General features: G+C 28.4%; 1 long non-coding RNA gene across 1 annotated transcript; it reads right to left on the reverse strand.

The window, feature by feature from the left end:
* Nucleotides 1–237: 237 nt before the first annotated feature.
* On the reverse strand, nt 238–7760 carry LOC112732434 (uncharacterized). Its single transcript, XR_011870116.1, has 2 exons — nt 7300–7760; nt 238–5822 (listed from the first exon to the last, which is right to left on the reverse strand). It is a non-coding gene; the product is annotated as an uncharacterized lncRNA (long non-coding RNA).
* Nucleotides 7761–13493: the final 5733 nt, after the last annotated feature.

Genomic DNA, 13493 nt, shown 5'->3' on the forward strand with positions numbered 1-13493 from the left:
ATTAGTCCAATCGATTCAACTAGTAATTCAACTAAAAAAAATCATTTTAAAATAAAATAATAAATAAATTATATAAAAGACCAAAGATGAGGGTAATCCAAGAATTTCTATTAGATACAACAACATTCAACATTATCATATATTCTCATCACACACACAAATACAAAGCCTTAACTCAAAAAATAACCACAACAAGTAACTTGGAAAGAAAATGGAAATACCGAACAATCACAAGCATACACAATATGTGAATGTTATCATAGCAAACATAATAACAAAATAGCTCTTCTAATGCGTCTCCAAAAATATCCCAAATAAAAAAAGCTACATAATCTAATCCAGTTGATTCAGAAAATTACATATATTAGAAAAATTAAGAACCAACTAAATGAAAAAGAAGAGGAAGGCCTGGTTGATTTGATTCAATTCGCTGAGATGAAGAATCAAATAGAGCTGAAAAGATGAGAGAGTTGGGGTTTTGGTTTGGAGTAGTTCTTGTCGATAATGATGATGAGAGGGATGAATCATAGTGGGTGATATCCTTGGCCTTCCTCATCGCACATGTCGACCACTCCTTCACGCTCTCGCTTAAGGAATGATCCTCCGATCCCTTCGAACCCTTTGAGCTCTTTCCCTTCACCTTCAATCTTCAGAGACACACCCCTTAATGCCATTGATCTTTTCTTGCTTCTTGATTCTCTCTCTCAGTGAGTGTGTTTAATTGCTTGCTCGCTGGCAGCGTTCGGTGGAGGAGACCTTAAACCCTAATTATACATTTTGTGTTGTGTCGGTTTCATTGTGACTTGATTTTTACTACCCTTTGATTTTCATTTTTAGCATTCAGCAACAAACATTATAAAATAGCAACTACAGATTGAATGCCAGCATTCAGCAACAAACATTCAATACCATATGTGAACTCAACAATCAGCATTCAACAACAAACATTACGGAACATTAACCAATAATTACACTAAAAGGGTGACAAATTATAAAACAGCAATTACAAAACACTGCAAACAGTAAGAGTAGTACATTATAAAAAATATCAAAACAGTGATGACACTAAATTAAATAGAGCATTAGCAAAGAAGAAGAAGAACATTAGCAACATTATTTGAACAAAAATTTTAAAAATTAAAAGGAAGAAGAAGAACCGAGCATTCAGAAATTAAACAGAGCCATCAGGACCAAAGCAAAATTAAAAGGAAGAAGCAAAGCATGACCACTCACCTTCAACAGAGACACGGACGGCAACGGGCAAGACGACGGGGAAAGGCGAGACAACGGCGAGAGGTGAGACAACGACAAACGGCGAACCGCTCCAAGCCACGAACAGAAAAGCTAGCCAGTGGACGACGTGCCGAGCTACTGATAAACACCATTTTTGGGTTTATCTTGTGCTTAATTTATTGGATTTTATCAATTATTCTCACACTTATGTATATAATTTGCATGTTTTACATTTTCCTTCCTAATTTTATACTATGAGTGAAAACATGCTTCTTTGGCCCTAAATTAGCTAGTTTTAATCCTCTCTTATTACCATTCGATGTCGTAATATGTTTGCTGAGTGTTTTCAGGGTTTATAGGGTAGGAATGACTTAGAGGATGGAAAGAAAGCATGCAAAAGTGGAAGGAATATAAGAAATTGAGGTTTTAGGAAGCTGGCAGCGACGCGCACGCGTCAAGCGATGCGTACGCATGGGACGACGCGTACGCATGACCAAGTTTTTTATTCAGCAACGCGTACGCGTGGCGAGGCGTACGTGTCACAAAGCGTCACATGCTGCAGATATCAGAAAACGCCGGGGCAATTTCTGGGCTGATTTTGGCCCAGTTTCAAGCCCGAAAACACATATTAGAGGCTGCAGAGTGAGGGAATCAGGGATGACTTCTCACATACACTCTCATTCACATAATTTTAGGTTTTAGATGTAGTTTTCTAGAGAGAGAGGATCTCTCCTCTCTCTTGTCAATTTCTTCTCCAATTCAGGTTCAATGTTCCTTTAATTTAGTTTTCCTTTACTCTTGTTTGTTCTAGCATCTTACTTCTTTTTGTTTATTTGTTATTGCTTCCGTTTGTTTACTTCATTATTAATGCACACTTGCCCTCTTTGATTTAGATTAATGCAATTCATATTTTTATGTTATTGTTCTTTCTTTAATCATTGGTTATTGTTGTCTTGCAATAGGGTATCTTAGATTTTATTATCTCTTATTAATTTTCTATGTTTTTATTATGTGCCTTCCAAGTGTTTGATAAAATTCTTGGGAGGATTTTAATTTAGATTTTTATGTTCTTAATTTGGATTGATTATTTAGAGACTCTTGAGTTATCAAAAATCTTTTGTTGATTGGTAATTGAGACTTGCTAATTGGCTTAGACTTCACTAAATCTAGTCTTAGATTAGGACTTGTGAACCTAAGTTGATTTTACTTATTTGACTTACCTTCATTATTAGAGGTTAACTAAGTGAAAGCAAAAGGCAATTACCATCACAGTTGATGATGATAATGAGGATAGGAATTTCAATTCTCAATCCTTGTTAGGACATGGGGAAGAGGAAGAAATGGAGGTGCCGAGAACCTGGGGACGACAGCAGCAAGGAAGGGAGGGGTTCACGAATGGCTTCAACTTGGTTTTGGTTTTTCTTTTAAAAAAAAAACATAAAATGGCATTGTTTTTTAGAACCAGCCAATTACTGGTCCAGTCCAACCGAATGATTCCCGGATGATTCAATAGTTTCTGAACGGTTCTCTAATCAGTGGTTATTGATAAGGAATCAGAGCATTTTCATTGTCGGTTTCCAGTTGAACCGGTCTAATCGGCCAGTTCGATCTGATTTTTAGAACCATACCTTTTAGTAATACTTGTGAATTTAAGTTATGCTTAATTTAACACAAAGATGGTAGGATCTTTGTCTGGTATACTTATGATGGCATTAGTTACTATTTGTCGTACTCATAAACATTACTTGTGTCAGGTGAGGTTACACACTCATCAGCTGAAACTATATGATTTTGGAAGTGCTGAAGTATTGGCAAGATTTTGTGCTTAATACACAGATTGTTGTTGATAGAGGTTTTTTTGTGTTTTACTCAAGCTTCATCCATGTTTTAATTCATCAGGTGAAAGGAGAACCTAATGTTTCTTACATCTATTCAAGATACTATATATCGTGCTCCAAAACTTATCTTTGGTGCCACTGAATATACAACCGTGATAGATATATGGTCAACTGGTTGTGTAATAGCTGAATTACTTCTTGGACAGGTAATTTGATGCTTGAATAAATAGGTATCAATGTTTTTACTCATTTTTGCATTTCTTCCCTGAAGCTCAACTTATATTGCAGCCTTTGTTTCCTGGAGAGAGTGGAGTTGATCAATTAGTTAAAATTATTAAGGTGAGGATTGCCCATGCATTTTATAAGGATAATTTGGATTTGTCTGTCATAGAATTTTGTAATCCTTGAATATTTAGTGATTATGAAATATTTTGTTTATAATTTTTGTAAAGTTCAGGTCAGTTGATTCTGCTAGAAATTATATATGTTGTGGGTTTATTCCATGGATTTTGCTATATTGCAAATGGATTTTGCTATATTTGCTGTAATTCAGTTTTATGCTAATTGAATTTTTTGTAATTATATTTTCTACACTTCTGTTTTCTGCAATAATAACTGGTGGTGGACGCGTTAGGAGATTTTGTGCACTTCTGTTTTATGTAATTATGTTTTCTGCCAATTTTTATTTTATTAATTCTGTCTTCTGTAATTTGATTTTTTGCTAATTCTATTTTATGTAATTATATGCTAAATTGTTATTCACTTATAGTCAATAAGTCAAAAGAACAATCAACATTAGAAACAACAGAAGTTTTCACACCACATGCGCCAATTAATTTCGTAAGAGTACGAGTGGCTCTAGTATAATTATTTAATATAGAAGAGCACATTTATATTTATTAGGACTAATATTTGCATAAATTGAAGGAAGAAAGTGAAGTAAGACCTTGTTTTATAGCGAGCGACAAAAGAAACAAATGAGGAACCAAAAAGGTTTGAAATGTTCATTGCTACTCGAACAAGTTGGAAGAGGAAAGAAATTGATCAGAAAACACAAGATGTCATTATAAGAGTTCAATGAATCATTAATAATTATATTTTAAATTTAGGATACAGTAACTAATTCAATTTTAAATGTTTCTTCTAAGCAGAAAGACTTCCAAAATTGGCAAGCTGCTGGTGATATAGAAGAGGAAGCATTTGAGGCCTTATTTGGGAAAGAACAACCAGGTCGGATTAGGTGGTATGGAAGATTTATTACACAAAGTGATTTAAAAAAATATGCTAAAATTTTTGAAATCGAGAAGTAGCACAAAGAGAAAGTGACAACTTTGAAGGATGAACTTAGAGACATGAAGGCCAAACAACAGCACCAAGAAAAATAGATTCATAGATTTCAAAATATGGTTAAGTTAATACTGCAGTGATCTAAACATGGAATGAGGCCAGAAGAATATGAAGCTTTGTTACAAGACGTCCAACACTCTCCAATAGATGCGAATAATACTCATGGATCAATTCGATCATTTTTCGAACATAGATGTGGTATGCCCATTTTTCCTTGTTCTATCGTTTTTTGCTTGCATTTATTTTAATTGCTATGGCTGGAAATCATATGTTGCTGGCTTTATTAACACTTTAACACTTGAAGTTGTATTACTATGGCTGAAAATTGTTTGTGCAATTTTAGTTGTTGTAATTTTAATTTTGTGCACTTCTGTTTGCTAGAATTCTCGTTTTTGCACTTTTGAATTTGTACACTTCTACAATTTTAAATTTATGCACTTCTTTCTGTAATTTTCATTTCTGCAATTCTATATATCTTCTAATTTCAATCATTGATAGTTTTGAAGTGTTGGTAATTATAAGTTGAAGCAGTTGAATGTGTAATAATGCATGTCCTTTGTAGCTATATATGCTTTTTTTATCTATTGAATATCATTTTTCTGGATATCAGAAACTGAAGCAGCACCAAGAATTGTGCTAACTTTATTTTTTAAGCTAACATAGTTTTGATAATTTACCCAACTATTTTCAGTTTGATTTTTTAGTTTTTATAATTGCGAATGTCATTATAAATATTTTACTATATAATTATGCAGAGTAATATTGAGAATGAATAATGAAGATTAAGTTGTTTATTATTGTGGTTTATTGGCTAAGATGGAGTAATGTTAAAAATGAATACATATATGGTTGACTATTGACTTTTATTAGAAGATACTTATGTATATATAGGATATAATATTTTAGTTTTTCTGAGAGTATTAGTAGTAAATTGTAAGTGATCTCATGTTTATTTTGATATAACTATACTTAATTTAGTATGAGATGTATGAATATTCAAAATTATCTTCATTTCAGTACTTTAGGATCATTATAAATATATTGTTTACATATAATTTTTATTATTTAAAGAAATTATTTTGTATAATTATGTATTTATTTTTATTTTTTAATATTTAACTCATTTAATTAAAAATACAGAATAATATATGTAATCATGCTACTAAATATTATGTTGTACAAAAAATTATTATATATATATATATATATATATATATACAGAAAATAATAATAAAAAATAACAAGGGACCTAAGGCTATACTTATATAGAGTAGTTATGGTATACAATGTGGCTACGCTTTATAAGTGATACAGTAGCAAGGATAAGTGTAGTCTATTCTGATAAGCATGGAAGCTGAAAAACATAGCCTTTGATCTTGAACAGCATCACTTGAATAGCACACCCTATTTTCAAATGCCAAAAATGTAGCTTTTGGTACAAAAAAAGTATAGCTTTTGAAAATAGGCAACGGCTGAATAAGTATGATTGACTATTGACCAAGGTTGCGAGAACCGGACCGGTCATTGAACCGGTCAAATAACTGGTTCAATAGTTCAATAGTTCAACCGGGGTTGAATCGTGGTTGAACTGGTTTAATTAAATATAGAATAAAATTATAAAAAATTCAATATATAATTTTAAAAGTTTAAATTCAATAATTTCTAAACTAATAAAATTTAAATTTTAACAATTTCACAAAATAAATTATCCATAATTTATCATTAAAAAGTCATAAACAATTTCAAATATCAAAGTTTATAACTAAAGAAAATCAAGACTCACATAAATGACAAACACAATATGTTTTGCAACCAAAAGAACATTGAACAAACAATACTTCAACAAAACAAAAACACTACTCATCAGAAGTCATAATCATCATTAAGTGTTCCAATGTCTACATCATAAGTAGGTAATCCAAAGTCACCATCTTTAGAAGTACCACCAAAAGAAGTATTTGAGGATTCAATTAAAATATCAGACATATCCACCTTAACTTTTATGTCTCCTCCATCTAATAAAATAGGAGGAAAATTCAATAAAAAATCAATATTAATGACATATATTTTACCATGTTTATTTTGTTATTACCATGTTGGTCCTTGTGAGTTGCTGCAATGACATTATATATAGATTTGGTTTTGTGTTGTCTTCACTACTTTAGTGAATGGACTTGGAAATTTTGTTGGGTGCATTTTATGTCATCTATATTCTATCTATAATGCTACTAATTTAAGTTCTCTTATTTGAAAGATTTTGGAGTCTAGTTTTATTGACCTGTATAAAAGTTCTCTCAATGATAAACTACAAATAACTTTTCTACTTTTCTCAAGATTATTGATTATACAGGGGTTAAGCATCTTTTCTACCAATCATTTTGATTTTATTAGAAAACTATCAATTGCTGTGAATGCTGATCATTTTATGACTGTTCCATCTAAATTCAAAATGACAGCAATCTAAAATCGAGACGAATATATCAATTCATACGACAATCAACATCATTAAATTCAGCAATTCACCTGGTTAATTCACCAAAATTCAATATAGCCAAATTCAACAGAGCAGAATTAAATTTATTCAGCAAAATTCAAAATACCAAAATTCAAATAAAAATTCAACAGAATAGAATTTTAATTTATATAACAAAATTCTAAAACAGAACTTAGAAGAACTCAGAAGAACTCAACAGAACAAGAACTCAGAAGAACTCTGCATCTGAATTTGTGAACTCCAATCTCTCCTATATTTTTCATTGAATAAAAATTTAATTGAAAAAACCAAAAACCTATGAACTCAAATATGCCCAATTCATACAGCTTTATCACCAACACCAAATACACAAAATTAATTAAAAAACAAAAACAGTAAAGCACTCACCGTGGGAGAGGCGGAGAACACAGAAGGTCAGAGCCAGATGATGACTAACGGTTCGGTGATGATGACAAGCAGGCGACAACCACGACAATGCTAAAGCCGAGGACCAGACGACCCCAATGCTTCGGTGATGGTGATGCTTTGATCCGCGATAGCTGCCTCGATTCGCGACGGTGAGCTTCGCTCCGGCGTTTGGTGGAGGTGATGGTGGCGTTTGTGGGGAAGAAGGTTGAGGAGAAATTTAGGGTTGGGGGTGACTACTTTTCGAAGAGGAAACTCAGGAGAGTGGCTCCAGCAACGTTATTTTTACCTCGGCCCCTTTTTTTCCTTTTTTTTTACCCAGCGCCAAAACGACGCTGTTTTGTGGCTTGGGAAAAAATCGAAACTTACTGAAACCTGGGTGGTTCGACCGGTTTGTTGGTTAACTGCCGGTTAGACCAATTTTTTCAAGGCAATTTTATAAGTGAATTGGATCGGTTTCTGATTAATCCGGTTGAATCGGTCGATCCGGTCCGATTTTTAAAACTTTGCTATTGACTTTTATTAGAAAATACTTATATATAGGCGACGGCTGAATAGACAATGACCAAATAGGTATTTCAATTAAAGTATTTTCATAGTCTGAAAAGTGTAGTCTTTGTCTAAGACATCATTTTTTATTTTTAACTACAATTTTTAAATATATCTAAATGGGTATTTTTTTTTTTTGTAGTGATTTCTCACAATAATACAATATTATAATTAGGGGTAGGTTAATTTCACTTCACATGTGCAGAAAGTAAGATCTCATCATCGCTATTCGCAAATCACTCTACTAAATTCTTTTGATACCAACAAGGCCTTAGGCTTTTGTGTGGTGCCAACTGCGTTCGTCCTGATTCTAATGATATCCCTAGATAATATTTGGACACTAATTTCTTTATTCACGTTCTAAATTTTAACATTCAGATTAATAAGTGAATAATAATAATAATAAAGTGATGAACTTTAAGGTATGGTTAAGCAGAAGATGTTTTTCATTATCTCTCAAGAATTCGGTCATTGTATTATTAAGAATAGAAAATTTTATATTTAAACCAGTAGCTCTACTATTAAGGTGCCAACATAGCGATAAATAATTAATAGTCATTATGTACTATAAAATAGAAACTCTAGTTGTAGAAGAAATTAAAAAGTAAAGCAACTTGTATACACATGAAATTTATATTTCCATCTAACCATTTAAAATAAGAAGCTGAAATTATGTTTTAATTTTCTCTTTTATTTCTAGTTTCTCCACAAATACATTACTGAAATTCTTCGCTAAAAGCTTTCGTACATTGAATACGTTAGATACAGAAATATTTAGTAGTAATTAAAATAAATTAATTAAAAATAGTCATAATTTATTTTAATAATTAATAAATATTAAATAAGATAAGTCCTAATAAGATAATATTAAATACTTAATATTATCTTATTAGATATATAATTTACCTTTCTTTTCTTAACAGTATAAATTTTGTAAAAAAAAAAAAATTATGACAATATATAACTCTACTGTTATTTTAATTGTTTAATCCTTGGTAATAAAGTTAAACAATCACAATAATATCATGTTGATTCAATTAAGATAACCCTCTAAAAGACAAAAACTTTCACAAGTAGGTCCAAATAAGCGTCATATTTAGTCCCCCTTGATCTAAGTTTTAATGATATATATAAGTTGGTCCATATATAGACCACAGCTATCTTAGTAGTGGTGAGTGGCGTGGGGAACGGTGACATCGATACGAAAACTCGTAACGGCACGGCGGGAACATTATGCACATAAATTAGTTTAATTAACTGACGTAGTATTTGCCTAATTTTCTTACTTTTGCCAAATTGGGATGTGCATATATATCCACTGGTAATAATATTTGGAAGAGAATAAAAAATCAATCAAATTAGTCTAAAGTTATTTTATTTAATATTTATTCATTTTTATCAGAATAATAATATAATTTTAAAATTTTATAAATATATAATTATAAATGTTATATAAAAGAGAAAGTATAGGGAGCCAATGACATGATATCATGTCACAATACCACTCATCTCAAAAGCTTTAGTTGATGAGAAAAGATAGTACTAATAGTTATATCTCTAATACTCTATAAACTTCTATTGTATATATTGTATAAATATTTCATTGGCTCCTCATACTTTTTTTTTTATTTTATTCATGGACCAAAAATTTAACTCATTATACACATTATACGCTTAGACCATTGACTCCTTAACACTACTCTATATAAAAATATAGATGTATATTATATAAGATAACTTTAAAAATTATCTCTCTAACATTATTGATATGTATGTGACCATTCTAGAATAATCTAACGATATTGTTTCTTTGGTTACAAAAAGCAAATTCTAACCGTATCAACGATCAACTATTGCTATTTTAAAGAAAACATTTTTATGGTGTTTATAAATTTTAACATTTTTAAGGTGTCTATAATTTTTTTGTCTAATTTATTTAAATGTAAATGTTAAAAGATATAGTTATTATAGAACTTATTTTTTTATGGAATTAAAATATGTATAATTTAAGACACCATAAAATATACTTATTAAAAAAAATAAAAAGACAGATATTCAGAACATTTTCTGCTTATAATATAGAGGAAAGTTTCCGCATATACAACTGTAAACACTGTAACATTAATGTTCTATGTACGACTTGGTGATTGGTTTTGTTTAAAATGGCAAAATACTTGAATTGACAAAATTAAAATAACTGGTTTTGTAGGACAACATTACCCAAGCTAGAAGAAATAGACAAGCTATATTAAAGCCTTTGTATAACCATATTAATCAAAGCTATATGAAGACAAATTCTGATTTTTGTTTTATTTATCTTCCTACCATTACAATTTATTTTTTAGTCCCTCAAAAAAATATATCAATTGTTCAATAATATACATATAAATAAATAAAATTCATATTTCCCAGATTATTTAAATTGAAAACTAGTTACATATAAATGCCTTCTTTTATAATTTATATTAATCTATAGAATAATAAGGTTTACTCTATATTAAAAAAAAGGTACTACTTTAATACGATTTAGTAATAAATATACACATAAATTGTGCTAAACTAATGAACTTTTAGAGTTCTATATAAAACCAATTAACCTTAACATTATTTTCTACAAAGAAACAAACATCTAATATTATGTTATAATTTATATAAAAATAACTAAATATCTAATACATTATACATCAGATGTTATTTGCAAAATCAAACGAAACATAAAAATATAAGTTATGTATAATATTCCTATAAAAAAAAATAAAAAAATAGAATAGAAACCAAAAGTGCTCTAAGCATAGAGAAATGATAAGAAATGGCCGGTATGCATAACCAAAAGAAATTGCAACGATTTAGGGGAGGAAAATATATATATATATATATATATATATATATATATATATATTTGAAAACATATTAAATATTAGCGTTAAATTTTTTAGTAAAAAAGAATACTAAGAATTAATTAATGTTGACTCAAATTCAAAAAAAATATAAAAACAGAAATTCTTCGTATAACTAAACTCAGTTATTAGTATAAAATATATATGTTAAAATATAAATACATATTGACAATAAATTAAACCATATATACTTATATATAAATATATTAAAGACTAATTTGTCATGTACGAATAACATTTTTTATATAAAAAATAGGAGTCTCTCAAATAAAAACACCTAAAATATCTTTTTTTAAGGATTTTTTTAATAATTAAAATTTGACATATATAATCGATTAAACGGTATTATTTCGGTTATAATTAGATTAGAGAAATTGATTTGGCCAAAAAATCGATAAACCAAAATTTAAATTGGTCTAAATTAATATTTTTTTATAAAAAATGACTACAATACTCCTATGATATATATTAATTTTGAGAACTTTAAATCTTAACTTTATAAAATAGAGAGAGAAGAGAAGGGTAGGTAATAATTTAAAATTCTCAATATATATATATAAAAAGATATCGTAATCATTTTTTATAAAAAATATTAATTTAGATTAGTTTAAGATTTAATTTATAAATTTTTTTACTGAATTAATTTATCTAATCTAATTTTAATAAAAATAATATGATTTAATCAATTATATATATTAAATTTTAATTATAAAAAATATCTTTAAAAATAATATTTTAGATGTATTTATCATAAAAAATATTGGCCACCTGCCATTGATGACTTGTATGCGACATATTCGAGTCTCCCAATCCGTGGACAGCATCACTCTTCTTCTCTCCAAACAAATATTATTATCAATTCAAGTATTATCTAATTTTAAAAATATTCACTATATTCTATCTAATATTAACATAGCATATTAATTCTATAATAGATTCTTTTAAATTTAAAACCGCAATGTCTAATATGCAATGACGGATCCAGAAAATTTTAGAAATGGGGACAAAAATATCTAACTAACTAACTTGTCATTTTAAACTTAAAATATCTTATTAAATTTTAAATAACTTGTCATTCTAACTGTCTTTACTTTTATTTATTTTTATACACATTCAATAAGAAAAAGAGTGAATTAGTTGACACGTTAGCGCTTATTGATACGCTAGTATTTATAATTTGAAACTAGATTTATATATAAATAGTAAATACAAAAAAACGAATATATAAAAAGTATGTTTATATAAAATAATAGAAACTTAATTTATAATTATTTTTCTTTTTTTAAATAATTACATTTTTTATATATTTTTAATTTAATTTTGATATACTATCTTATTAAAGATTTTATGTATCAATTTAATTATGTATTATAATTAAAAAATATAATTTTTTACATTTATCACCTAAATAGTTATCTAAAAGAATAAATTTAATTAAATGACTATGTTAAAAAATATACATATTTTAACATATCAAAATTAACTTCTATATTTTTAAATAATTGTTCTATTACTCATTATAATTTTCAAATATTAATTACCACCCATTGGATTAAAAAATTTATTTGTTATAATATTTATGACATAAAATACTTTTTAATCTAAAATAGTTGTTGCAAGCAAGATTATTTAAGAGATAAAATTAAAAAGTATTATATAATTTTAAAATAAAAAATATTAATTAATAGATGATATTATTTTTTCTTATTTCAACAAATTTTTGAAGAAAAAAATTAATAATTTTACTTATATTTAAAAAACTGAATTTTAGTTTGATAATTAACTAATTAATAAGTTTTAAAAATTATATTAACATTATTCATTAATTTTTTATTGAGTTAATTTATTTACTTATTTTTTATTTTTATATTAAATCAAATTTAATAAAATAAATATTGTTACATATTTAATTTAATAAAAAATTATTTTTAACATAAATCTCAAAACAATTTTATAAATTTTTGTGGGAGTAAAAAATATAATTATATTAAGAATATATATATATATATATATAATTATTTTTTTTCTTTAGTGGGGGCAAGTGCCCCCCTCCTGTATAGCCTGGGTCCGTCCCTGCTAATATGTGTAGTATTATAAATCTAGAATACTAATACATAAGAAATATTAGATATTAATTTCATCCATTATCCATATATATATATATATATAGCAGGAGAGGTAGCAGAGTACAAATTAAAATGAGTTCCCAAACTTAGCTACTACGAACAAAACAAATATAAGAAACCCTAAATAGAGATCAGATCAACGTAACTTTCTGAACAACAACCATACAACAATATATATAGCTTCCTTAATATAAGATAAATCGAAACAGAAGCAGCAGACACCACTAATTAAACTTTTAGATTTCCAGCGACCTAATACTAAAATAAAACAGAAAAAGAAAAGCAAAACACAGAGAGTGCATATTATAAAAGTACGCAACCTAATCTAATTAAGAAAATCATTAAGAAAGTCCGGGTACTGATTAAAAATGTCTTCCATGATAGGCCACTCTTCAAGATGATTACTGCTGCTGTTGTTGTTGTTGTTGATGCTGTTGTGGTTGTTGTTGTCTATCTTCTTCTCCTGAGTAAGAGGCATGCCAGAGGGAACTGCCGCATTGCTAGAGCCATTGAAATTAAAAACACCAAGTTGCTGCATGTGGAAACCATCTTGATACAAAGGAACATTAAAATCCTCGTCTTTCTTCATCATCTGGCCTGTGGA

This window comes from Arachis hypogaea, chromosome 2, assembly GCF_003086295.3.
Source record: "Arachis hypogaea cultivar Tifrunner chromosome 2, arahy.Tifrunner.gnm2.J5K5, whole genome shotgun sequence".
In the NCBI taxonomy this organism is placed as follows: Eukaryota; Viridiplantae; Streptophyta; class Magnoliopsida; order Fabales; family Fabaceae; genus Arachis; species Arachis hypogaea.